This window comes from Callithrix jacchus, chromosome 17 (assembly GCF_049354715.1).
Source record: "Callithrix jacchus isolate 240 chromosome 17, calJac240_pri, whole genome shotgun sequence".
NCBI lineage: Eukaryota > Metazoa > Chordata > Mammalia > Primates > Cebidae > Callithrix > Callithrix jacchus.
In genome coordinates, this window is record NC_133518.1 from 36,921,177 (window position 1) to 36,946,934 (window position 25,758).

Below are 25,758 nucleotides of genomic sequence, written 5' to 3' on the forward strand. Positions count from 1 at the left end.
GTCACCTGACTGTTAGAAGGAAAACTGGAAAAGAGAAAGAAATAGTTTCAACATCAAGAGAAAGGATGTCCACGGAGAGACCCCATCTAAAAGTCACCAACTTCAAAGACGAAAGGTAGATAAATCACAAAGTTGGGAAGAAACCAGCACAAAAAGGCTGAATTCACCAAAAGCCAGAAAGCCTCTTCTCCTCCAAGAGCTCACAACCCCTCACCAGCAAGGGAACAAAACTGGATAGAGAATGAGTTTGACAAATTGACAGAAGCAGGCTTCAGAATGTGGGTAACAAACTTCTCTGACCTAAAAGAGCATGTTCTAACCCAATGCAAAGAAACTTAAGAACTTTGAGAAAAGGTTAGATGAAATGCTAACTAGAATAACCAGCATGGAAGAGAACATAAATGACTTGATGGAGCTGAAAAACACAGCATGAGAACTTCATGAAGCATACACAAGTTTCAATAGCCGAATCAATCAAGCAGAAGAAAGGATATCAGAGATTGAAGATCAACTCAATGAAATAAAAGAAGAAGGCAAGATTAGAGAACAAAACTGAAAAGAAATGAACAAAGCCTCCAATAAATATGGGATTATGTGAAAAGACCTAATCTACGTTTGATCGGTATACCTGAATGTGATGGAGAGAATGAAACCAAGTTGGAAAACACTCTTCAGGATATTACCCAGGCGAACTTTCCCAACCTAGCAAGGCAGGCCAACATTCAAATTCAGGAAATACAGAGAATGAGAACACCACAAAGATATTCCTCGATAACTGCAACCCCAAGGCACATAATGGTCAGATTCACCAGGGTTAAAATGAAGGAAAAAATACTAAGAGCAGCCACATTTTTTCCTTCATTTAGGGTCGGGTTACCCACAAAGTGAAGCCTATCAGACTCAGAGTGGATCTCTTGGCAGAAATCCTACAAGCCAGAGAAGAGTTGGAGGCCAACAATCAACTCCTTAAAGAAAACAACTTTCAACCCAGAATTTCATATCCAGCCAAACTAAGTTTCATAAGTGAAAGAAAAACAACATTCTTTAAAAGTAAATGCTGAGAGATTTCGTCAACACCAGGCCTGCCCTACAAGAGCTCCTGAAAAAAACACTAAACATGGGAAGGAACAACCAATACCAGCCACTTTAAAAACATACCAAATGGTAAAGACCACCGACACAATGAAGAAACTGCTTCAACGAATGGGCAAAACCACCTGCAAGTATCAAAAAGGCAGGATCAAATTCACACAAAACAATATTAACCTTAAATGTAAATGGACTAAATGTCCCAATCAAAAGACACAGACTGGCAAATTGGATAAAAAGTCAAGACTCATTGCTATATTCAGGAGACCCATCTCACAGGCAAAGACACACATAGGCTCAAAATAAAGGAATGGAGGAAGATTTACCAAGCAAATGAAGATCAAAAAAAGCAGGGGTTGCAATCCTAGTCTCTGACAAAACAGACCTTAAACCAACAAAGATAAAAAAAGGCAAAGATGGGCATTACATAATGGTAAAAGGATCAATGCAACAAGAAGAGCTAACTATTGTAATTGCACCCAATACAGGAGCACCCAGATACATAAAGCAAGTTCTTAATGACCTACGAAGAGATTTAGACTCCCACGCAATAATAGTGGGAGACTTTAACACTCCATTGTCAATATTGGACAGATCAACAAGACAGAAAATTAACAAAGGTATCCAAGACTTGAACTCAGATCTGAACCAAGTGGACCTAATAGACATCTACAGAACTCTCCACCCCAAATCCACAGAATATACATTCTTCTCAGCACCACACCATACTTGTTCTAAAATTGACTACATAATTGGAAGTAAATCACTCCTCAGCAAATGCAGAAGAACAGAAATCATAACAACCAGTCTCTCAGACTACACTGCAATCAAATTAGAACTCAGGATTAAGAAACTCACTCAAAACTACACAACTATGTGGAAACTGAACAACCTGCTCCTGAATGACTACTAAATAAATAATGAAATGAAAGCAGAAATAAAGATGTTCTTCGAAACCAATGAGAACAAACACACAACATACCAGAATCTCTGGGACACATTTAAAGCAGTGTCTAGAGGGAAATTTATAGCATGAAATGCCCATATGAGAAGTGATGAAAGATCTAAAATCAACACCCTAATGTCAAAATTAAAAGAACTAGAGAAGTAAGATTAAACAAATTCAAAAGCTAGCAGAAGACATGAAATAACTAAGATCAGAGCAGAACTGAAGAAAATAGACACACACACACACACACACACACACACACACACAAATCCCTTCAAAAAACCCAATGAATTCAGGAAGTAGTCTTTTGAAAAGATCAACAAAATAGACCACTAGCGAGACTAATAAAAAAAAGAGAGAAGAATCAAATAGATGCAATAAAAAATGATAAAGGGGATATCACCACCAATTCCACAGAAATACAAACTACCATCAGAGATTACTACAAACACCTCTATGCACATAAACCTGTAAATCTAGAAGAAATGGATAAATTCCTGGACAGTTACACCATCCCAAGACTAAACCAGGAAGAAGTTGAATATCTGAATAGGCCAATAACAAGTTCTGAAATTGAGGCAGCAATTAATAGCCTACTAACCAAAACAAGTCCAAGACCAGATAGGTTGACAGCCGAATTCTACTAAATGTACAAAGAGGAGCTGGTATCATTCCTTCTGAAACTATTACTAACAGTACAAAAAGGGAATCCCCCCTAACTCATTTTATGAGACCAATATCATCCTGAAACCCAAACTTGGCAGAGAGACAACTAAAAAAGAGAATTTCAGACCAATATCCATGGTGAACATCGATGCAAAAATCTTCAATAAAATACTGGCAAACCAAATCCAATAGCACATCAAAAAACTTATTCATCATGATCAAATTGGCTTTATCCCAGGGATGCAAGGCTGGTTCAACATATGCAAATCTATAAACATAATCTATCACATAAACAGAACCAAAGACAAAAACCACATGATTATCTCAATAGATGGCAGAGAAGGCCTTTGACAAAATTCAACAGCCCTTTATGCTAAAAGCTCTCAATAAAGTAGGTATCAATGGACCGTATCTCAAAATAATAAGAGCTATTTATGACAAATCCACAGCCAATATCATACTGAATGGGCAAAAACTGGAAGTATTCCCTTTGAAAACTGTCACAAGACAAGGGTGTCTTCTCTCACCACTCCTATTAAACATGGTATTGGAAGTTCTGGCCAGAGCAATCAGGCAAGAAAAAGAAATAAAGCATATTCAGTTAGGAAAAGAGGAAGTCAAACTGTCTCTATTTGCAGATGACATGACTGTATATTTAGAAGATGCCATCAGATCAGCCCAAAATATCCTTAAGACAATAAGCAACTTCAGCAAAGTCTCAGGACAAAAAAATCAATGTGCAAAAATCACAAGCATTCCTATACACCAATAACAGACAAACAGAGAGCCAAATCACGAGCTAACTCCCATTCACAATTGCTACAAAGAGAATAAAATACCTAGAAATACAACTAACAAGGGATATGAATGACCTCTTCAAGGAGAACTACAAACCAGTGCTCAAGGAAATAAGAGAGGACACAAACAGATGAAAAACATTCCATGCTCATGGTTAGAAAGAATCAGTATCGTGAAAATGGCAATACTACCCAATGTAATTTATAGATTCAATGCTATCCCCATCAAGCTACCAGTGACCTCTTAACAGAACTGGAAAAAACAAACTTAAGCTTCACATAGAACCAAATTAGGGCCCACATAGCCAAGACAATCCTAAGCAAAAAAAAAAAAAAACATAAAAAAAAAAGCTGGCCTCAGGCTACCTGACTTCAAACTATACTACAAGGCTACAGTAATCAAAACAGCATGGCACTGCTACCAAAACAGAGATATAAATCCAATATCTGGTAGATACGGCTACCAAAACAGAGATATGGAACAGGACAGAGGCCTTGGAAGTAATGCCACACATCTACAACCATGTGATCTTTGACAAACGTGACAAAACAAGCAATGGGGAAAAGATTCCCTGTTTAATAGTGTTGGGAAAACTGGCTAGCCATGTGCAGAATGCTGAAACTAGACCCCTTCATTTCACCTTATACGAAAATTAACTCCAGATGGAGTAAAGATTTAAACATAAGACCTAACACCATAAAAACCCTAGAAGACAACCTAGGCAATACCATTCAGGACATAGGCATAGGCAAGGACTTCATGACTAAAACACCAAAAGCAATGGCAAAAAGGCCAAAGTAGACAAATGGGATATAATTAAACTTAAGAGCTTCTGCAGAGCAAAAGAAACAATCATTAAACTGAACAGGCAAACAACAGAATGGGAAAAAATTTTGCAAGCTACCCATCTAACAAAGGGCTAATATCCAGAATCTGCAAAGAACGAAAACAAATTTACAAGAAAAAAACAACCCCATCAAAAAGTGGGCAAAGCATATGAACAGACACTTTTCAAAAGAGGACATTTATGAGGCCAACAAACATACAGAAATATGCTCATCATCACTGGTCATTAGAGAAATGTAAATCAAAACCACATTGAGATACCAACTCATGCCAGTTAGAATGGCGATCATTAAGAAATCTGATACAACAGATGCTGGAGAGGATGTGGAGAAACAGGAACACTTTTACCCTCTTGGTGGGAGTGTAAATCAGTTCACCATTGTCGAAGACAGTATGGGGATTCCTCAAGGATCTAGAAATAGAAATACCATTTGATCCAGCAATCCCATTACTGGGCATATACCTAAAGGATTATAAATCATTCTGTTATAAAGACACATACACACATATATGTTCATTGCAGCTCTGTTTACAATAGCAAGGACTTGGAACCCACCCAAATGCCCATCAATGATAGACTAGATAAAGAAAATGTGGCATATATACGACATGGAATACTATGCAGCCATAAGAAGGGATGAGTAAAAGGCGAAAGATTTATACGATCTGAAGAGAAACCAGAGTGCGGTGGCTCAAGCCTGTAATCCCAGCACTTTGGGAGGCCGAGGCGGGTGGATCGCGAGGTCAGGAGATCGAGACCATCCTGGTCAACATGGTGAAACCCCGTCTCTACTAAAGATACAAAAAGTTAGCTGGGTATGGTGGCGCGTGCCTGTAATCCCAGCTACTCGGGAGGCTGAGGCAGGAGAATTGCCTGAACCCAGGAGGCGGAGGTTGCGGTGAGCCGAGATTGCGCCATTGCACTCCAGCCTGGGAAACAAGAAACTCTGTCTCAAAAAAAAAAAAAAAAAAAGAAGGGATGAGTTCACGTCCTTTGCGGGGACATGAAGGTGAAAACCATCATTCTCAGCAAACTGACACAAGAACAGAAAACCAAACACTGCATGTTCTCACTCATAAGGGTACTTGAACAATGAGAACACATGGACACAGGGAAGGGAACATCACACACTGGCACTCATGGTGGGGTGGGAGAGCTAGAGGTGGGATAATGGTGGTGGGGGATTGGAGAGGGATAACATTAGGAGAAGTACCTTCTGTAGGTGTCGTAAACCTTCTGTAGGGCAGTAAACAACCATGGCATGTGTATACCTATGTAACAATCCTGCACTACCTGCACAACACTCCAGAACTTAAAGTAAAACAATAACAACAAAAACCCAAATACATCCAACCAAGATAACTGAAAATGGAGACTATTGTAGGAGGCAAGACAGGGGCCAAAATGGATAGTGGTCAAGGACCCAGAGAGCAGAGTCAGGCCTAATCTTGGAAATTCTCATCCCTAAGATAGTGAATCTTCACAATGTCTAGTCCTGGAGGATTTCTGCATTGCCATGGACCACTTACTGTTCTGTCTCTTCCATTGTTTCTTTTTCTAAATAATAATCCTCAATGCAATTATCTTATCCCCTTATACCAAAGTATACTGAACATATGAAAAGAGGAGAGGATGGCCGGGTGCGGTGGCTCAACCCTGTAATCCCAGCACTTTGGGAGGCCGAGGCGGGTGGATCATGAGGTCAAGAGATCCAGACCATCTTGGTCAACATGGTGAAACCCCATCTCTACTAAAAATATAAAAAATTAGCTGGGCATAGTGGCGCATGCCTGTAATCCCAGCTACTCAGGAGGCTGAGGCAGGAGAATTGCCTGAACCCAGGAAGCAGAGGTTGCGGTGAGCGGAGATCACACCATTGCACACTCCAGCCAGGGTAACAAGAGTGAAACTCCATCTCAAAGAAAAAAAAAAAAGAAAAGAAAAGAGGAGACAATAACTATTCTTTCAGACCATAGGTTTCAGAAACAAGAAATCTACATCAAAGAGTTATAGAAAAAGCTGTGAATAATCCATACCAGAAAAACGTCCATAATCAATGTCCATCTTGGGTGTGGGATTAATGAGTGCCACTCTCTGTGCACTCCTCGACTAGACATATTTCCTCATTTTATAGATGAGAACGCTGATTTAATAAGTAACTTATTGATTTTTTTAAAATACCTCTTTTTATCACACATAGAGTATTTTAGTTGAATAATGGAAAATTTTGAGGATAGATATGTTGATGCTGTTTGATATCAATATAATTTAAATGTGTTAGTATAAAATAAAATTATAAGAAACTGAGTTTAATAGTCAATAGGAAAGCTGAAGTTTTCTGTTTCCACTTTTCAGCCTTTTGTACTATCACTAGACTATTGTCAATGAGTCATTATAAGCAAAGTGAAGTAGGCTGCAGGTGTTACTAATGATCACTCATATATTTTCACAGTGTTTCAAAGCTGTACTTTATTACTTATTCCAGATTTAGCTATTTTTATTTTAATTGGTACTTTTAGAGATTTGGTTCCCAACAAGCTGGCATGGTCCAGCAGGTAAAGCAGAGAAACAGCACTTTTGTTATAGTAAAAGTGAAAGCAAATTAACTATATATATCAATGATAATTTGAAATAGGCCACGGTTCCGATGTTGACTCATATTTTCATAAGATAATGACTGAGAGTATTGCCCTCTGAGAAGACTTGACTTTTACCCCAAAAAGATATATTAAACACTCATGAAATAGCATTAGAAGCAAATAAGAAACCCTAACACAGTTTGATATTTCTTGATTTTGATGTTTTATACATCACTGGCAAAACTAAATTATTGGTCACATCAATAAAGCAATAGTTGAGACATATAAGAAAACAGAAATAACATACAAATTTGCTGCTCATTGAAGTAATGTGTACGTATTACTTTGTATCTCCCCTTTTCTGCATATACGAATTCTTAGCACAGGTTATATACTTCAAAAATTAGTATAATGTCTTACTTAAGAACTTAATACATGGACCTTGCAAATGATCTGTGCTCCATGAATGTTTATTGATGATGCAGAATCTTTAATTTACAAATGGCTTATTTGTTATCTTATACTATCCACACGTATGCTATACTCCGAAATGCATTTTTAGGTCATTTAGCCATACTCTGCCGTAGTCCTACTTCCCAGCTGTTTCACTTTTCTGTTGGGTGTACTAGAGTGCCTATATGTCGTGAATTGTTAGTTTATTGCAAAATTTTGACATGTTACCGCAGGTGAGATTTTATGCTTTGTTTCCTCTTTAATCAGTAGGAAACAGCTGATTTCTTAAAACTATAAATTGCCACAAATTACAAGGAGGTAGATTTTACTAACCCAAAAGAGCTCCATACTATTTTTGTTTATTATAATTTAGAAATTGTATTGACAGATTGTTTTTGTTAAGGCACTTTATGCTATTGGTATAAGAAGATTGGGTCCTTTCTGCTGACTGCCTTTACTAGGTTAATCAGTCAGAATTATAGCAGCTTAAATTAAAAAAAAAGAAATAATGTTATGTATAATAGCATTAAGGGAAGCAAGTCAGAGTTCAACAAATGGATGTCAAAATTTGATATGTTGGAAAGAGAAAATTACAAATATGCATATAACCATGTCTGTGTGTGTATGTGCTTGTGTGTATGTTTTGATGTACAAAGACACACATAATTTGAAAAAAATATGATTATATATAGCATTCAATGTTGAATTCAATATATACTTCATGGCAGCATATGCCTAAAGCTGTGGGTTGAATTACTGTATGTCTTTAAGATATGTTAAAGTTCTAACCTCTAGTATTTTTGAATGTGAGCTTATTTGGAAATAACATCTCTGCAGATATTTAGTTAAAATGAAGTCAGTAGATGGCCCCATAATCCAATATGATTGACATCCTTATCAGAGGAGAGAGACACAGAGAGAACATCATGTGACACAGGCAGAGATTGAACTGCTGCAGATGCAAGCCAAGGAATGCCAAGGAACACTAAAGATTGCCTGCAAACTACCAAAAGCTAGAAAAGGGCAAGGAAGCATTCCTTTCTGAAAGTTTCAGAGGGAGCATGACCATGCAGACAACCTGATTTTGGACTTCGAGGCTTCATGATTGTGAGATAATATGGTTTTGTTGTTTTAAGCTGCCCAGTCTGTACTTCAGTGTACAATCCTACGAAACGAATACATCTAGCTATCAGATATTTGAAAAAGAAAACTAAATTTTACAGCTGCTTAATTAAAAGTGTGACAGAAGTTCATACTTTGATAACACCCTTTGTTTCAAACACTTATCAAAGATGGGTAAAATATAAAATAAGAAAGTCAGAAGGACATGGCCTTTCTCAAATACAAAAGGAAAATCTTTTGTAGCAGGTAACAGAAAAGAAATGAAAAGTTATGAGGAGATCAATGACAATTTGGCCTTCCTGACATTAGGTTCTCAGTACGCAGAAGTTTCCAGGATCTAAAATACGCCCTCAAGAAAGGGAACCAGTGAGGTTTGCTACTTGAAGTCCTAGAGCTGTTTATAGTGCCTGGTGAGATACAGAACAGGCATAGTCACAACCTCATGATGAAAAAGTGAACAAAACCCCCCAAAAGAAACTAAACTGAGAAGATAAGTTCTACCAAGTTTTCAATGGATCCAGACATAGTTATTGTATACCTACCATTTTGGAGAACAGTAAAAGCACACAAACTACTAGATTAAGTTTAGATATAGTAATTAAGAGAATATTTTTAATATAGACATATTGATTCAAATGGGTGAAAAAAATCTGAAGATACTATCCTACCAAAATACTACCAAACCAAATTTATCAATCAGCCAATCAACATACCATAATTAGAATGCTGAAACACAAAAAAACAGTTTAACTTCAGAAAATCTATTACTTTAAAATATTAACAAGTCAAATAAAATAAACTATATGAAGATAAATGCTGAAAACCCCTTTAGTGAATTCTAAAACTCATTCATAATATATTATTAAAAAACTTATAAGAGGTCAGTTGTAGTGGCTTACACCTGTAATCCCAGCACTTTAGGAGGCCAAGGTAGGTGAATCATGAGGTCAAGAGATCGAGACCATCCTGGCCAACATGTTAAAATCCTGTCTCTACTAAAAATACAAAAATTAGCCGGACATGGTGGTGCATTCCTGTAGTCCCAGCTATGAGGGAGGCTGAGGCAAAAGAATCACTTAAACCTGGGAGGCAGAGATTAAAATGAGCTGAGATTGTGTCACTGCACTCAAGCCTGATAACAGAGCAGGCTTCTTCCCCACCCCCAAAAAAGAATGTTCCTAGTTTTATTGGAGTTACCTACCAAAAACCTAAAAGAAAATGATGAGCATTTCCATTAAGACAGTGATATGGTTAGGCTTTGTGTCCCCTAAAATCTCATCTTGAATTGTAATCCCCATATTCCCCGTATATCAAGGGATAAATCAGGTGAAGGTAACTGAATCATGGGGGCAGTTTCCCCCATGCTGTTCTCGTGATAGCGAGTAAGTTCTCACAAGATCTGATGGTTTTATAAGGGTCTCTTCCCCTTTCACTTGGCACTTCTTCCTCCTGCCTCCTGCTGCCTTGTGAAGAAGGTGTCTTAACTCTCCTTCATCTTCTGTCATGATTGTAAGTTTCCTGAGGCCTCCCAAGCCACGCAGAACTGGGAGTCAGTTAAAACTCTTTCCTTTATAAATTACCCAGTCTCAGGCAGTTTTTTTTTTATAGCAGTGTGAAAATGGACTAATATGGTCAGGAATCAGAGAAGGATGCCTACTCTCATGGTTTCTAGCAGATAATGGTCCACACAATATTCAAAAATGATTAAAGGAAGAAAAGAAAGGAAATAAATCCAGGAAATAATAATAATCACAAAGGAAAAGATAAAACTGTCCTTATTTGTTAATTATATGATTACCTACATTGAGGATTTAAGGGATTCTGTGGACAGATTATTAGAACTCACCAGCATACAAAAGTCAATATCATTCCTAATAATAAATACACCAGGCCAGGCGTGGTGGCTCACACCTGTAATCGGGGCACTTTGAGAGGCTGAGGCAGGTAGATCACGAGGTCAGGAGATCAAGACCAGCCTGGCCAACATGGTGAAATTCCTTCTCTACTAAAAAACTACAACACTTGGCTGGGCATGGTGGTGCATGCCCATAATTCCAGCTACTTAGGAGGCTGAGGTAGGAGAATTATTGGAACTAGGGAGGCGGAGGTTGCAGAGAGCCCAGATTGCACTATTGCACTCTAGCCTAGGCAGCAAGAGCAAAACTCCATCTCCGAAAAAAAAACCAAAACCAAAAAAAATCCCACCAATAATTAACAAAAATCAATCATAAAATATGTTATATAAAGCAGAAAAAGTTATACAAAATGAACTGATGCTGAAAAATTATTGGAGATTATTTTTTCAAACCTGAATAAATGGAAAATTATGTTCATATGATTGTTTGTTGGGAAAACTCTGATGATGCACCACAGATTAACCTCAAAATCTAATATAATTTAAATAAATAAACTTTTGGAAGTTTTTCATGGAACTTAAAAACTAAGAAAGAAAAATCACATGGCTGAAAATCACTATGACAATTTGAACAACTGGAATAATAAACGATCTAACATATAACAAAAATTTTAATAAATGAATAATAAAGATATTAGTACAGGATGAATAAATAGACCAATTGAATATAACAAACCTCAAAAGTAATTCATTCATATATGACAATAATGTATGACAGACATAGAATTACAAATAAATGAGGAAAAAGGATGAGCTGTTAGATAAATGATGTTGGGATAATTGTTTATCCATATGGAAAAAGTTAAATTAGGTCCTTTAAAACTTTTTGAGGAAAATATAGAATAACATCTTTATGACCTTCAGACAAGAAAGGATTTCTTTACTCCAGACACCACAAAAAGACACAAATTATAAAAGAAAAGTGTGATATATTTGCTGCACAATAAGTGAAACTTTTTGCACAAAAGAAACTATAGATGAAGTTAAAAACTAGTCACATACTGAGAGAAGATATTTGTAGCCCATGTGAGTGACAAACGAAAGTATCAACTGCCAATGAAAATGTCCAAAGGATATGAATAGGTAATCCACAGGAGAAAACATTAAAATAGCCAATAAATGAACAAAAACATGCTCAACTATACTAGTAATCAAGGGAAGCAAATTAAAACCATAAAATAACTTTTATATCTGTAATTGGCAAAATTGAAAAATGATCTTACAATAGCCAAGTGTTAGAGAAACAGAAACTCTAAGATACTCCTATCAGGAGTGATAAATAGTTCAGATTCTCTGGAGATTAGTTTTGTATATAGTAAAGCTGATGTATCTCATGACACAGGAATTTTACCTCTGGATGTTCCTCATGAAGAAACCCTCATAAAAATTAGTAAGAAGATATATACTAGGCTAATCATCACAGCATAATATAAAATCATAGAAAATGGAGCAGGTAAAATGTACATCAATTAGAAAACAGATAAATATTGTACATTCATCTAACAGAATAACACTTGTATTTCAAAATAAATAAAGTGTGTGTATGTGTGTGTTAACATAGATACATCTTTTTAGAAATCAAGTAAAAAAGTTAATTATAGAATGTGAAAAATTATATACCACTTATATACATTTCTAAATCCTTCAATGTGGTCTATAATTTAAAACTGCATTTTTATTAAAAAATAAAAAATATAAAGCAAAAATAAGATGCTTTAAAGTATCATTCATTTGCTTCTAGATAAATGTTTTCATAGAATTTGAAATATGTTTCAGTTGACCCTTTACAGTTACTATTTGTCAGTAAGGGAAATAAAATGTTATTAATTAAATGAGAAAAATTAAGGAAGAACACAAATATAATGAAATATACAAATCTACAAATAACCCATTCTGAATTCTTTCAAGTTATCTCTCATGAGCATGTGTCAGGATTGCGAAGTCACAATAAAGCACGTTTTGTGTTTCTTTTTACTTTCTCTATCTACCACTGAGCAGGGAGGCTAATTGACAGTGAAATGACCAAAACTTGGGAGCTGGAGGGAGTAAGAAAGACCCTTAAAAATCTCTAGCTAATTTACAAACGAGATAATCAATTCTTGACTAATCAGGATTTGACTCTAATAAATATCAATCACACAATGAAATGAAGTCAAAACTCCTCTAGAGTAGCTCTTCTGAATGGATTTGACCTTTTTGAGTAGTCGGTGTACACTACCACTGTCATCATCAGGAAATAGGAGAGGAACATAGCTATTATTTTCCTACCTTTCAGCTTTTCAATATGAAAAATATGTATTGGCATCCATTTCTATGATTTTAATTTGGGGACTCATTTTCAAGGGTTAGGTATGTGTTTGGCCTCTTTTCATTAGAATCCGAGAAGACCACCCTTTTATTTTTAACATTATCTTTTTCTGTCTTGAACTAAAAAACACAGCAAAGTAAGTCACATCAACTATTTTTCATTACCTTTACCAATTATTTTATTGAGAAATTTTGGAGTGAGTCATTTTAATCATTAAACATTTTAAACAAGGTTTTCTATAGAAAGTAATAATAAATTCCATGAAAAACAATTACCTGTTATTACTGCCAAACTTCAAAGCTAACTTCCTGCATAAAAGTGTTTATTTCTCAGGATAGAATGAGTTTATGTTGAGGTTATGATGGGGCATTAAGAAGAAAGCAGCTGACATATGGTTGCAGATCTATGCCTGATAATTATAGGGCACTGTACTGTTTTTAAAATGCTTTAATATTTATTATGTCATTGGGTTCTCAAAATAATTTGATAAGGTCACAAATGCAGTATTTCTCATTTTACAGATGAGGAGATTGAGGTCTCAAATGGCTATGTGACTTGACAAAATCATCTAGCTAGTAGGTAGCAGGGCTCACTCAAATGTAAGTCTTCCAATTCTAACTGCAGGGCTCCCTTTATATGCATGAATGCTCTATTTTATTACAGGAAGCCTAGCATTTTATACTCATTTTAAACATATCTTCGGCAGACTTTGCCATTACATTAAGGAAAGAAGAATTGAAGCATTATGGTACTCCTGAGTTTAAAAAGATGTTAGTAAAATAACACATGTGAGAAAATCTAGTAGAAACTATATGTAGTAAAAAAAATTAATGTTTGTCAAAATATCTAATAGAAATCTAGTAGAAATTTGATAATTATGTGGCAATAAATATGCTCCTTTAGAATCTTCCTGGTGCAGGGTGCGGCTTTCCCTGTGTGGCACCACCTTCTCACTCCAAGTTTTTATTATTCTCTCTGGAGGATTTTACAAAAGTCCTAGTTTTCTGGGTGTGTTTTTCAATATTAGGGTCGGGGTATAGACCAGGGACCTAGACGGAATCTCAAAGAACAGTTAAGCTTTTGGCCAAATTGGGTGATTGCCAGAAATGAGCTGACTTCTGAGTTCAGACTGCCCTGGCTTCTACCTTTCTCTCAGGAGCTTGTGATGGGAGGTGCTTGCTCTGAAACTTCTTTATTCCCACACTCCTTGCATGATTCCAACTCTACTCTTGTTCTTCCATGCCTGGCATCTTTTGATCTAGTGTTTAGGAATGATTAAAACTATAAGTAGCTTGATCTGTTTAGCTACTTGCATCAATGAATTCTGAGCACAGTAACAACTAATAACAATGAACATTTAATGCTTACTGTGTAACAGATGCTATTTTAAGCAATTTATTCATATAAACTCACATAACCCATACAACAATTTTATATTTGCTTGAGGAAACTGAGGCATGGCAAGTTAAATAATTTGCTCAAAATTATTTGATTATCAACTTACAAAGCTGGCATTTCAACTCTAAGTGTCTGGCTCAAGAGTCTTCATTTTTAACCATTTGTCCACACTTCTTTCAATAATACAGCTTAACCATGCTGTATCCTTCAAGTCTAACTGCTATGGATGATGGTGGAGAGTGGTGATAAGGAAATTAAAAGATTCTTTTAGAGCAAAAATGAAAGAGTCTGTGAGTATAGAATGGGGAAAGCACACCAGTTAATATCTCAACATAGTATCTGCCTGTATTTGTCCATTCTCACACTAATAAAAACATACCTGAGACTGGGTAAATTATAAAAGAAAGAGGCTTAATTGGCTCACAGTTCAGCATGGCTGGGGAGGACTCAGAAGACTTACAATCATGGTGGAAGGGGAAGCAAACATGTCCTTCTTTACATGGTGACAGGAGAGAGAAGAATCTGTGCCCAGTGAAGGGGGAAGCACCTTATAAAAGTATCAGATCTTGTGATAACTAATTGACTATTACCAGAACAGAATGGGAGAAACCACTCCATGATTCAATTATCAGAGATTATGGGAACTATGATTCAAGATGAGATTTGGGTGAGGACACAGCCAAACCATATCATGCCCCACAAATGTATATTGACAGTAAATATAATAGATCACATAAAAAGTAATATCCCATATTAAATATGATATCATGATTAGGTTATCAAGCAGGTAAATATTGTTTTTTTTCATATTGTCATTTTTAAGAGCCTTGAATTCAAGCTACATCTGAGAATTTTCCATCTTGGAATATTTGAAGAACAAAGTCTGTAATTTAGTAATGGCAAAATCAACTGACATACTTTAGAAAAATAGTGCCACCTTGGTTTATTTAATTTGAATAGTATATTAGCTCATGTGAGTATCCAAATTCAGAGCACAGCTTTTTCTTTTCTTGTGCTATCCCTTGCAGCCATTTAGTAACATTATATTTGGGGGAGGGTAAATACTCAGTTAAGTGTGGTTCTCTTTGTTAAATATTTTCCTATTTTTCAAATGTCAACCTGCAGTGACTTTTGTAGCGAGATGTCCTTTTTCAGAATTTTGAATTCTCAGTTGAATTTTGCATGGTACTCATGTAATAAGCTATGAATTTAAAAGTATCCTAGAGATAGCACATAAATCAATTTGGTAATAGTCTATTGCTTTGGGGATAATTACATTACTGTTTTAGTGTCAAGAGTTGCCATGATGAACAAGAGGTAGCTCAGACATCTATATATTTCAAGCATTAGTGAATGAATGACACAGTGCAGACTGTAAATTAAAAATAGATGAACTGGTTGCACCAAATTAGTATTCTACTTTCACTGCCCTGGCATATGAAATACTATTTCATAATTCAGAGTCACTCTTCAGAACACTTTTCATTTGTACTCCTGTCACTTTTATACCTTTAAATGGGTACTAAATATTGATATTATTTTTTAGAAAAAGGAAACTATAGCATACTCCCTGAGGTCATTTGTATGTGTTGTCTTTTCAAGACTTCCACCTTCTTGATATTTTAAAATTATTTCTTCTTTTTTCCCACTTTACATTTACTCATTATTGTTGGGAAAGGGATTCTAGTAATTGTATTTTAGACAGTAAATATGAACAAATTTTCCAATTCACTCCTGACTTAATGAAATTTGAAATTTTAATACAGTTTTTAAAACTCTTGTAACTATCTGTAATTATATCATTAATTTTGAATTTTTTCTTAAGCATTTTCTATGGCTTTTACTGATCTACCAGGCCATTCAATAGCTTATTAAATTAGATCATAACTTAGGTTTCAAAAATTTTCAAAAAAAAATTTTACTTATTGAATATTACTTTATTTTTCTTCCAGTCTTATAATCATAGAGAATTTTTAAAATGTCCCAACCTTGGTGGTCTTATAAAAACAATGAGAACCTTTTATATCACTTAGACCTCTTAGTTGCAAGCACCAGAATCTACACTGGCTGATTTAAACAAACAAAAAAAATAGTTTACTAAAAAATATTAGGCTGCTTAGAGAATCTTCAGAATGGCTAGAAAGATGAAGATTTAAAATTATTTGCCAGGAGCAATGCTCATAACCAGGATGTCGTGGCCTGATGAAGGAACCTCCCTGGTGCCACAGCCACCACAGAGAAGCATAGACCAGGTATGCGATTTTTCTGAAACTATGACTACCACACCATGGATGTCACTTCATTTCTACAAGTGCTACTTTGTGGAATACTTTTGTTCCAACTACACCACTAAAACAGAAGGTCTGTGCAGTGGCCAGTATCATGCTGATAATATCCAAAACAGTCTTCTCTGGGTTATTCTGATTGGAATAGCTTAGGTCATATTTCTGAGCAACAATTGCTGGAGAATCAGAGAATTTTGTCTCTGCCTTCCATAATGGGGAGAAGACACTCAATGTGAGAATTTTTCCACATATAGAAAAATTATTCAAAATATAAGGGGCAGGTATGAATATAATTAATTTACATCAAGATGTACCATAGAATAAAATGTGTAATTATAATTACTATTTTTTCCTCCTACTTAAATAAATTAAATATGAGATAATAATAAGTTATCCAAAATATAAATTTGAAAGCAAGTTGTAACTTAAATAACATACTATTGTCAACCTGTAAAGTATGGCTTAGTTAATAAAATAAAATAATTCTCATAGTTTTAGGTTAGCCTCTACAGTAAAAGAAATATTCTTATGTTTAAAATAAAAAGATGTATCAGAGACTAACACTTTCTAATAACTTGGATTTACTAGAAAAATCATGTAGTCTGTTGTTGGGATGAATAAATCATGATGATATGGTGAATGGCTACCAGTATGTTGATTTAAAAAATACTGATATAATATTAATACATATCTGAACTTCAGGCCATTTATTTAAACATAAACTCAATCCTTATAAGCTTATTCATATTTAAAGCATTTTAAACTTTATTCAGTATTCACATTGGGCTCACATTTCATGAACAGGTACATAGTAGAAAAGTAATGAGATAAACTTTGATGTCTACATTATTATTTTAGAAATTGTAACATGAATGAGAACCACGTCTGGGGCTTCTGAATACTGAATAAAATAAAATCCCCCGCATCTTAAGAGAGTAATGTCATATTGGGACATTCAATACTGTGTTTTTGAGGCAGGACTGGAGGCACTTCCATGAAAGAAACAATTATGGCCAAAACCCCAAAGGATGGGCTGATGCCCTAATGGATCCTTTTTATATCACTAATTGCAGCAATTTTGTGGGTGAAAGGAACAACACACAAAGCAGCAAGAAGAAAAACTTGAAGTACTTATGTTTCTAAAAACATCATTTAATAAATTATAAGAAGACTAGAAGGAAGTCAAGCAACCAAGTGAGGAAATGTGGGTTTATTCCCCAGACAGTCCTTAAAAGATGGGAAGGAGAAGAAGCTGAGTATAGACTGTGGATAAAATATTTACAAAATAAACCCCACAGGCAATAATAATTGAATATTTTATATTTTGACTTATTCAACTTTTATGATTTAATTCTTTTCTTCATTGAGTTTAATTAAACTTTCCCCAGGGTCACGGCCTTAAAAAAATTTTAAAAAATAAGACTTTTGTTTACCAGGCAAATTTTCACAGTTCTCCTTAAACTGAAGTTATCTATTTTGTTAAAATTGTTTTACAAGGGCTGCTGTTCAGCATTTTTAAGGTGCCAGCCACTTCACTAGGAAAAAAAAAATCCTTAATATAAGTTTTGCAAAGGCAATGCCTTTTGCACTGAATTTTTTTAACGTTTTCTGTGCTATGATATATTTTTTCTTATGAAATATGAATAACACCTTCAATACTATATATGAAAATATATACAATAATATTCTTATAAATATTTTCCATTGCAAGGCAATTAAGTTTATGTGCTTAATATAGGAAATGTATTATAGAACAGTAATTGAAACTATTTTTTCACTCATTTGTTTACTCCAATTATTGTTTAATTTATTCATCTGTATATTAATTCATTAATTTATTCAAATACTACCTGCCATATACCACTTATAATGCTAGGAGATACTAGTGAAAGACAGAAAGAGAGCAGAAAAGAAAGAAAGAAAGAAAGAAAGAAAGAAAGAAAGAAAGAAAGAAAGAAAGAAAGAAAGAAAGAAAGAAAAAGGGAAAGAGAAAGAGAAAGAAGAAAAAGAAAAAGTGAAATGGTGCTAGTGCTTTCAAGGTAGAGTGGAGTTAACTCCTTTCTGCTTCCACATGGCCTGGTGGAATGAGCTCTATAGTGAGTACAGGCTTTAGAATTTTTACAGACTAATATGTGATTGGATCTGGGTTGAATCTGAAGATTGAACAAAGGGAGAAGAAGAACAAAAGGACAAGTGCCTCAGCTCTTCCAGTCTCTTTCCCCTTCTTTCAACCACATCCAAATTTCTAGTTGTAGAAAGTCAGTGACTACATCAGGCCATTTTGGCTTCCACTGGGAAGAAGTGTAGTTATCATAGGATACAGCAGAGTAGGTAAAGAAAGAAACTTGTTAATTTTAATAAAATAGGTCATCCTTATACCATCTGTATAGGATACTATAATAGTTTATTTGAAATAAAGTGCATGAATGAAAAGGAGATTATTGAAAGATCAGCAGTTAAGGGTTTACTTCATTTCCTTGTTAGAAAAAGTCACCTCCATCAAGAACAATATCTTCCTTGTCATCTTGGTGCTGTCCAAAATTGTGTAAAAAAAAAAAAGGTGATCTCTACACTTATTTTAATAATATGAATTTTACTATCAGTAGCCGGAGAGGTAAAAACTGGCTTATGAAAAAAAGTCATAGAGATCTTGATAGAAATCAGACCTAGCTATGATGAGCAATTTAAACATCACCATTCTACAAGTCATATAGGCTTTGGATTTTTTTTTTAAGCTTTTATGTTAGGCTCAGTAATACATGTGCTGGTTTGTTATACAGGTACATGTGTGTCATTGGTGAGGGGGCTGTTGCACAGATTATTTCATCACCCAGGTACGAAGCCTAGTGTCCCATAGTTATTTTTTTTCTGCTCCTTTCCATTCTCGCACCCTCCACCCACAAGGAGGCCCGAGTGTCTGTTGCTCCCTTGTGTTCATGAGTTTTCATCATTTAGCTCCTACTTTGGATTTTTCTACATGCACAAAACATTAAAGAATAAAAATTTGCTTAATTCAGCTGAGTTGAGTTTTTTGTAACTGAATAGACTACATAGCTTTTATTTTTCCTTTACAACTTTTGTGAGAAACTCAGGACCTTTTTATTTGGAGTCAAAAGTCTTGAATATACAGAAATAAAATTCAGTTTTCTGGGTAATTTAAAATATCTATTAAACACTGTTGTTTATTAAATCTTCAGCATCCTTTCTCTGAATATTCATCCAGCTAATAATTACTGACTAGGTGCTCCATTTAAGGTTGTATGTGATTTACTAAAGGGACCATAAAAGTGATGAGAAAGTTAGCTTAGTTTTGCCTTCACGATTATTCATATATATATTCACGTTTCTGACTAAATAATTCCAATTTGGCTCTATGTTTTCTGTTTTAGAAACAGTTCAAAGTATAGTTGCTTTTGGTGAATGCTGGTATTTTTTCTTAATGAAATGAGGTATAAAGAAGTAGCATAAAAAAGTAGCACTGGCAGAAGCAAGTGGCAAGTTTTGTTGGTTTAGCAATCAAAAAGTTATCTACTGTGCATATATTTTATACATATACATAATATGCACACAAATACATACACACAAATGTGTGTTTATATATTTTGGGCATATATATTTGCAAAACATTTATAAAGCTGTTACCATGACATTTTTTTTTTTAACCACCAATACATGGTAGGAAATGTTAAATGTTCACAGCAAACTGCTTATTTTCCTTTATTGGATGACATGTTTTTAGACTAATTCCTATTCTCACCTGTCCCATCCATGAATATCTTCTTCTTATAAAAAACACAGCAATGAGAAATTTAATGTTACAAGTGTATACAATAATCTTTGAATAAAGGCAATTCCCTGGGAAAAGGTGAGTTTTAACATACTGAAGTTGTTGTAAGATTTATCACAAGAGGTTAATCTTTTATACGCATACACACCCACACACACACACCATGCACATATACAGAAAATGCTTGTGTGTGAAATACACATATATTGCACATAATCATTTGCTATTTTTCTCCTGACATACCTGACATCTTGTAACTTTTCCAAAGGACTCTGAAAATAAACAACTATAAATAAAACAACATTGAAAACTTGAGACTTGATTCCCCCTTTTTTTTTTTCTTGTGAGACAGCCAGCCTCTCTCTATGGAAGCTGTTCTAAGGTCTTGCACTATAGCTCTGTTGAAAAATTGCACTGGCTTGCCAAATATCTTAATGACTTTTCTCTCAGCAGTTGGTAATGGTGAAATGTTATTCTAGTAACCATAATGTCTCTCATAAAACAATTGCATACAATATGTACTGTACTTCTATTTTAGTGAGCTCTTCTGTCAGAATAGCAGTTCCAGTAACCATTTAGCATTTCATCGCAAACTGCTTACCAGTCTTTCAAGTGTAATATTGCAGAAAGAGTGAAGAAATGCGTGATTAAAAACATTCACTGAGAGTGGACCATTTAATGCAACCCGACACTGCAAAATAAACCAGCCTTCACATATGTAGGCGCTCATCATATAAATGACAGTTCTATGTGGTCATTTAATTTTACGATCTCAATTCTTGCATATATTGCTCACATAAATATAGTGTTCTCCTGCAGGGAGGTCTGCTGGGTGTTATAAAATCAATGAGACCTCAATGGGTTCAAATGGACATCTTTTATAATTATTGCTATAAAATTTCTTGACAATGCATTTTGTTGTCCAATAGCTAAAGAAAATGATTTTCTATAAGAATGGGTTTCAACAAAGAGAGTAACAGAGCCTGGAAATTTGTTCCTGTATTTGCCCATATTCAAATTACCTTAGTTACACTCACCTATTGGAGGCTTTCCTGTTCTTCGAAGTAAGTTCTTAAAATGTGGCTTCCAGTTAGAAGCTGACCAGGTTTAAACTGTTTTCTGGTTTGATGAAGCAATGTGGATTACCTAGAGGGAAGGATTAATTTTAATTGCAGTTAAAATCTATTTACAGGGAATTCTTTCATGCACTTGGACAGAAAAAGAAAGATAGGGAAAAGAGTTCCATAAACTCAGGATTAAATATGGTTTGAATAGAAAACATATCAACTTTTTAAAATTGTACCAAAAGCACCATGTATTATTTGAAGAATTCTATTACTTTTTCTGACTTTTTCAGGGTCATATATTAGGCAGTACAGAGAAATTAATATGGTGGATGTTCTTTACTATGTATTGGGACACTTTAATTTCCTCTTAGTTTTTATATTTTCTCTAAGACAAGTTTGATTAGCATTGTTGCCATGTGTGACAAGTGTTTAATGGCCCACTAATTGGATTTGGGTATTTGTTTCCTATGGTTATCCTGTAACTACTATAGTAACGTATTTTTTACACTTTCCATTTGAAAATGCAATAAAATATTCACTATTTATTGTGGAAAAGAAAATGAATGCTTAATAAATTTTCAAGTGTTAAAATATTAATGTGTAGTCACATGAGTTGAAGTAGAAAGAAGGAGAGTGAACTATGAGCCATAGCCTTGCTCTGTGGAGAAGCAACAGTGCTGAGTGTGGCACCGGTGGGGAAAGCATGCCCTGAGGGCATTTGGGCTCCAGGCTTTTTTTGTCCCTGCTTCATCTCTATCATCTCCCGTAGGGATCATTTGGCCTTAGCCTCTGCTGCTTTTGGTGCTAATCTAGCAGCAGCACCAATGTTAGGATGGAGATTTAGCTTTCTCCCACCTTAATTTTGAAGTTTGATCAAGGCTTCACCTTCACATGCAGGGATGAGTGTGTAACATAAATTTAGGTCAAAAATGGAATTACATTCTGCTTATCACAGTGATTGGTTCAGAGAGCACACATGACTTTGTTCCGTTACCTCATAGTGGGTTTCAGAACTTTTATATAAACCATTAGAAAACAACAACAACAAAGACTGCTCTGGATGTTGATCATGGAGGAGTTGAGATGAGAGGAAGCTCCATTGCCCACATTTTACCACCTAATGGGGCTTGAGACTGAGGCTTTGACACAGAAGAAAACAGTAAAAATCTGGAGATAATGAGAGATCAGATTATGAATCACTTGTACTCTTCATTTAAGTTTCACCTAAAGCTAAATCTAGCCTAAACAGTTTTGGCTAAAGTTGAGTTTCCTGAAACTGAGAGAGCCTTAACTAATTCACATGTCCCTTACCTTAATTTTCTTATGAGATCAGTAACCATCATCTTTTTCTGCCTAAGGTAATTCAGTTCACTTTTTGATATTTGTAACCAAAATAATACTAATAGACTATTGTTTGCTGATGGCAGATTCAATATTTTGACCTCTGCTTCTCCTGTGTCTAAGCAATCAACTCATTCTTTCATTCCATTAATATAATCGTACAGATACAATTGATATTGAGTGTCTTCTATGTGATAGATACTATTGACGTAACAGTAAAAAGTACATAGTTTTTGTCTTCTTAAAGTAGAGGGTCTCATGATAGAAAAGACTGTTAAAGAAGCAGTTACAATGAGAGGGAGAATATAAGAAGTTCTTAAAAGAACGTAAAGAAATACCAAGCCCTTAAATGATGGGTCATATAGTCTCCTGAATGAGGGAGCATCAAACCTGAGGCCTGAGAGATAAGTAAAACCAGAAAGGCTAAGGCAAGGCAAGGAGACAGAGAGTTGAAAAGTCTACATTCCAAAGAAAACATAAATTAACTAACTGAAAAGACATACAGGACGGCTTAATAAGGGGCCATAGCAAGAGAGGTGGTTTAGGAGTGGAAAGAGGCAGGATTAAAAGCGAATAGGCATGGAATAAACTAGCCTATGAAGGGCCTGGGAAACAAAAGGAATTTGGACTTTATCTTAAAAACTGTAAAAAGACAATCAGGTTTTAAATAGGGAGACGGTATGATCAGGTTTTGATGTGTCTAAATCCAGATTTAGGTAATCAGAGACCTTATTCAAAAGATTATTACAATAAGTGAAGGCAGACTATTTCAATATGAGCAGAGAGATTATTGCAATAAGAAGGCGGCTCCAACCACAACATCTGCAAAAGTTTCAAAGTTCAGGCAGAAAAAAACACTTTTCTTTTATAGGAAGTAGTGAGCAAGGCTTAAAACCAATCAGGTATGAGAAAACTAGATGATTGGATGAAAATGGCATGGCTGGATAGTGGATCAGAGAATGTTTTTCCCTGAGGATAGTCTACTGCTCGGGGGGACTATTATATGGACAGGTTGTGTGCTGGCTTAGTGCTAATAACAGGTCAAAACTTATGGGCCTGTGGGAAGGAGAGAAGCTTAACTATTTTGATCAAGAGATCTTAGAAGGCATTTTGTTCAGATTAGTCAGTGAGTACAAAAATTCAGCTAATCACATATGAGGCAAAGAATGGGAATTTGGAGACTGTGTCTGTGTGTCATGTTGTCATAGGTAAACAAAAAGAGCAGCTGTGAGTTGTATCTAAGTTACATGGGGAAGAGTGGTTCTTTGCAGTAAACCATATTATGGAATACAAAAGGGTGGGAGAACTTCTAACTTGTATCTATTTTCTAGGAGCACAGGGCTTAGGTAAACTTTAACATGGTCGGGTTTCAGAAATATTTTGATTTACCATGGATAAGATTTTGAAAGCACACAAGAGCAAAGGAAAAAGCGTGCAGTAATTTCTTTTTTTTTTTTTTTTTTTTGAGACGGAGTTTCGCTCTTGTTACCCAGGCTGGAGTGCAATGGCATGACCTTGGCTCATTGCAACCTCCGCCTCCTGGGTTCAGGCAATTCTCCTCCCTCAGCCTCCTGAGTAGCTGGGGCTATAGGCACGCGCCACCATGCCCAGCTAATTATTTGTATTTTTAGTGGAGACGGGGTTTCACCATGTTGACCACGATGGTCTCGATCTCTTGACCTTGTCATCCACCCGCCTTGGCCTCCCAAAGTGCTGGGATTACAGGCATGAGCCACCGTGCCCGGCCTGAAAAGTGTGCAGTAATTTAAGTGCAATTGCCCTGAACCAGGGTAAAGACTCTATAGTCATAAAGAAGCTGTGGATTACAAAGATTTTAAAAATACAAATACAAAAAAAACAGGTCTTAGTGTTTGATTGGACCTGGAATATGAGCAAAATATTTAAGTCACAAGTGTGTCAAGAAGTTAATTCCTTTAGCTGAAATTTTTCCTCTTAAATTCCCCAATGGCCTCTTTGATTATCAATCTGCAAGAGGTCCTTTGAATCACTGCTTTCCCAAGATATCTTAATCAAGGACTCAGGTTTCCTCTGGTATGCTTCCTTTCCCCCATATCATCTGTCCTCCATAGTTTTAGCCTTATGTGTTGTCTTTACTTATTAACAAAAGGTAGACTGTAATAACTCTTCTTTTAATCAATGTCTGGTCTCCAAAAACAACTATTTTGGAGTATATCTCTTAATCCAGTCTGTCTTTCAGACTTAAAAATGATTACTATCAGTCTTATATAACTAACTTTTACCAATCCTTACCTGGTTTTTGATTGTTAAAAAATTCATTTGCTCTGTACTGAACAGGTGTTTTAAGGTTGCTTTTAGCAACATAACTTCTTTGAACTTTTCTGAAATGCAGCATACATACATAAAAGTACACAGATCTGGAGTGTATAGGTCAATGCCTTTGCAGAAAATGAGTGTGTACATGTAACCAGAATCCAAATAAAAGAAAAAAAGAACCAGCACCCTAGAAACCCTACACTGTGCCCATTTTTAAAACTCTACATCCTATATTGATTGCTAATACATACATTAATTTTGCCTATTTTTAAATCAAATAAAATACTATGCAACCTTTTGTGTCTGGCTTTTCTCTTATTATTTGTGAGATTTACCTATACTGTTACTTATAGTAATCTATTCTCATTGCTGTATTGTAGTCCATTATTTGAATATAGTACAACTTATTTATTTATTGCCATTAAGAGGCATTTGGATACTTTTTAGTTACAGGTACATGATTAGTGCTATTATAAGAATTCTTGCACATGGGTAATTTCTTGAGTACCAATTTAATTTGAAGAATTTGTCACTGAATTCCTTTCTAAGCCTTAGATATATGGTAAATAATTTTTTAACCACTTTGGGGTTTCTTATAATTCTATTTGTAGTATAATCCTGTTATTTAAATGTAGTTCTTTTACCTATGTGACTACGTAGTGTAAATGTCTATGGACTTTAACTATGATTTTCCATTGGTTTCTCAGGTGAAATTTATCCTTAAATTTTTTTTCAAGAAGAGCTCAGGAATAATATTTACCTGTTTATACAAGTTAAAAAGGACTTAAAATGCTTTGAAAACAACTTGCCTAATTATAAAATAATTAACATCCATATATATACTTTTTTTTTTTTTGCT

At 35.2% G+C, this 25,758-nt stretch overlaps 1 long non-coding RNA gene across 3 annotated transcripts in view; it reads right to left on the minus strand.

Annotated features, from left to right (window-relative positions):
• The window catches only part of LOC118148894 (uncharacterized), a 164,959-nt gene that overhangs the window by 98,538 nt on the left and 40,663 nt on the right, over nt 1-25,758 (minus strand). For 2 of the 3 annotated variants that reach the window (XR_013528568.1, XR_008477466.2), the window contains exon 2: nt 21,234-21,342. This is a non-coding gene — a long non-coding RNA (uncharacterized LOC118148894). Of the gene's footprint in view, nt 1-21,233; nt 21,343-22,118; nt 22,219-25,758 lie in introns of those variants that run through there. The other variant, XR_013528567.1, reaches the window with a different exon arrangement.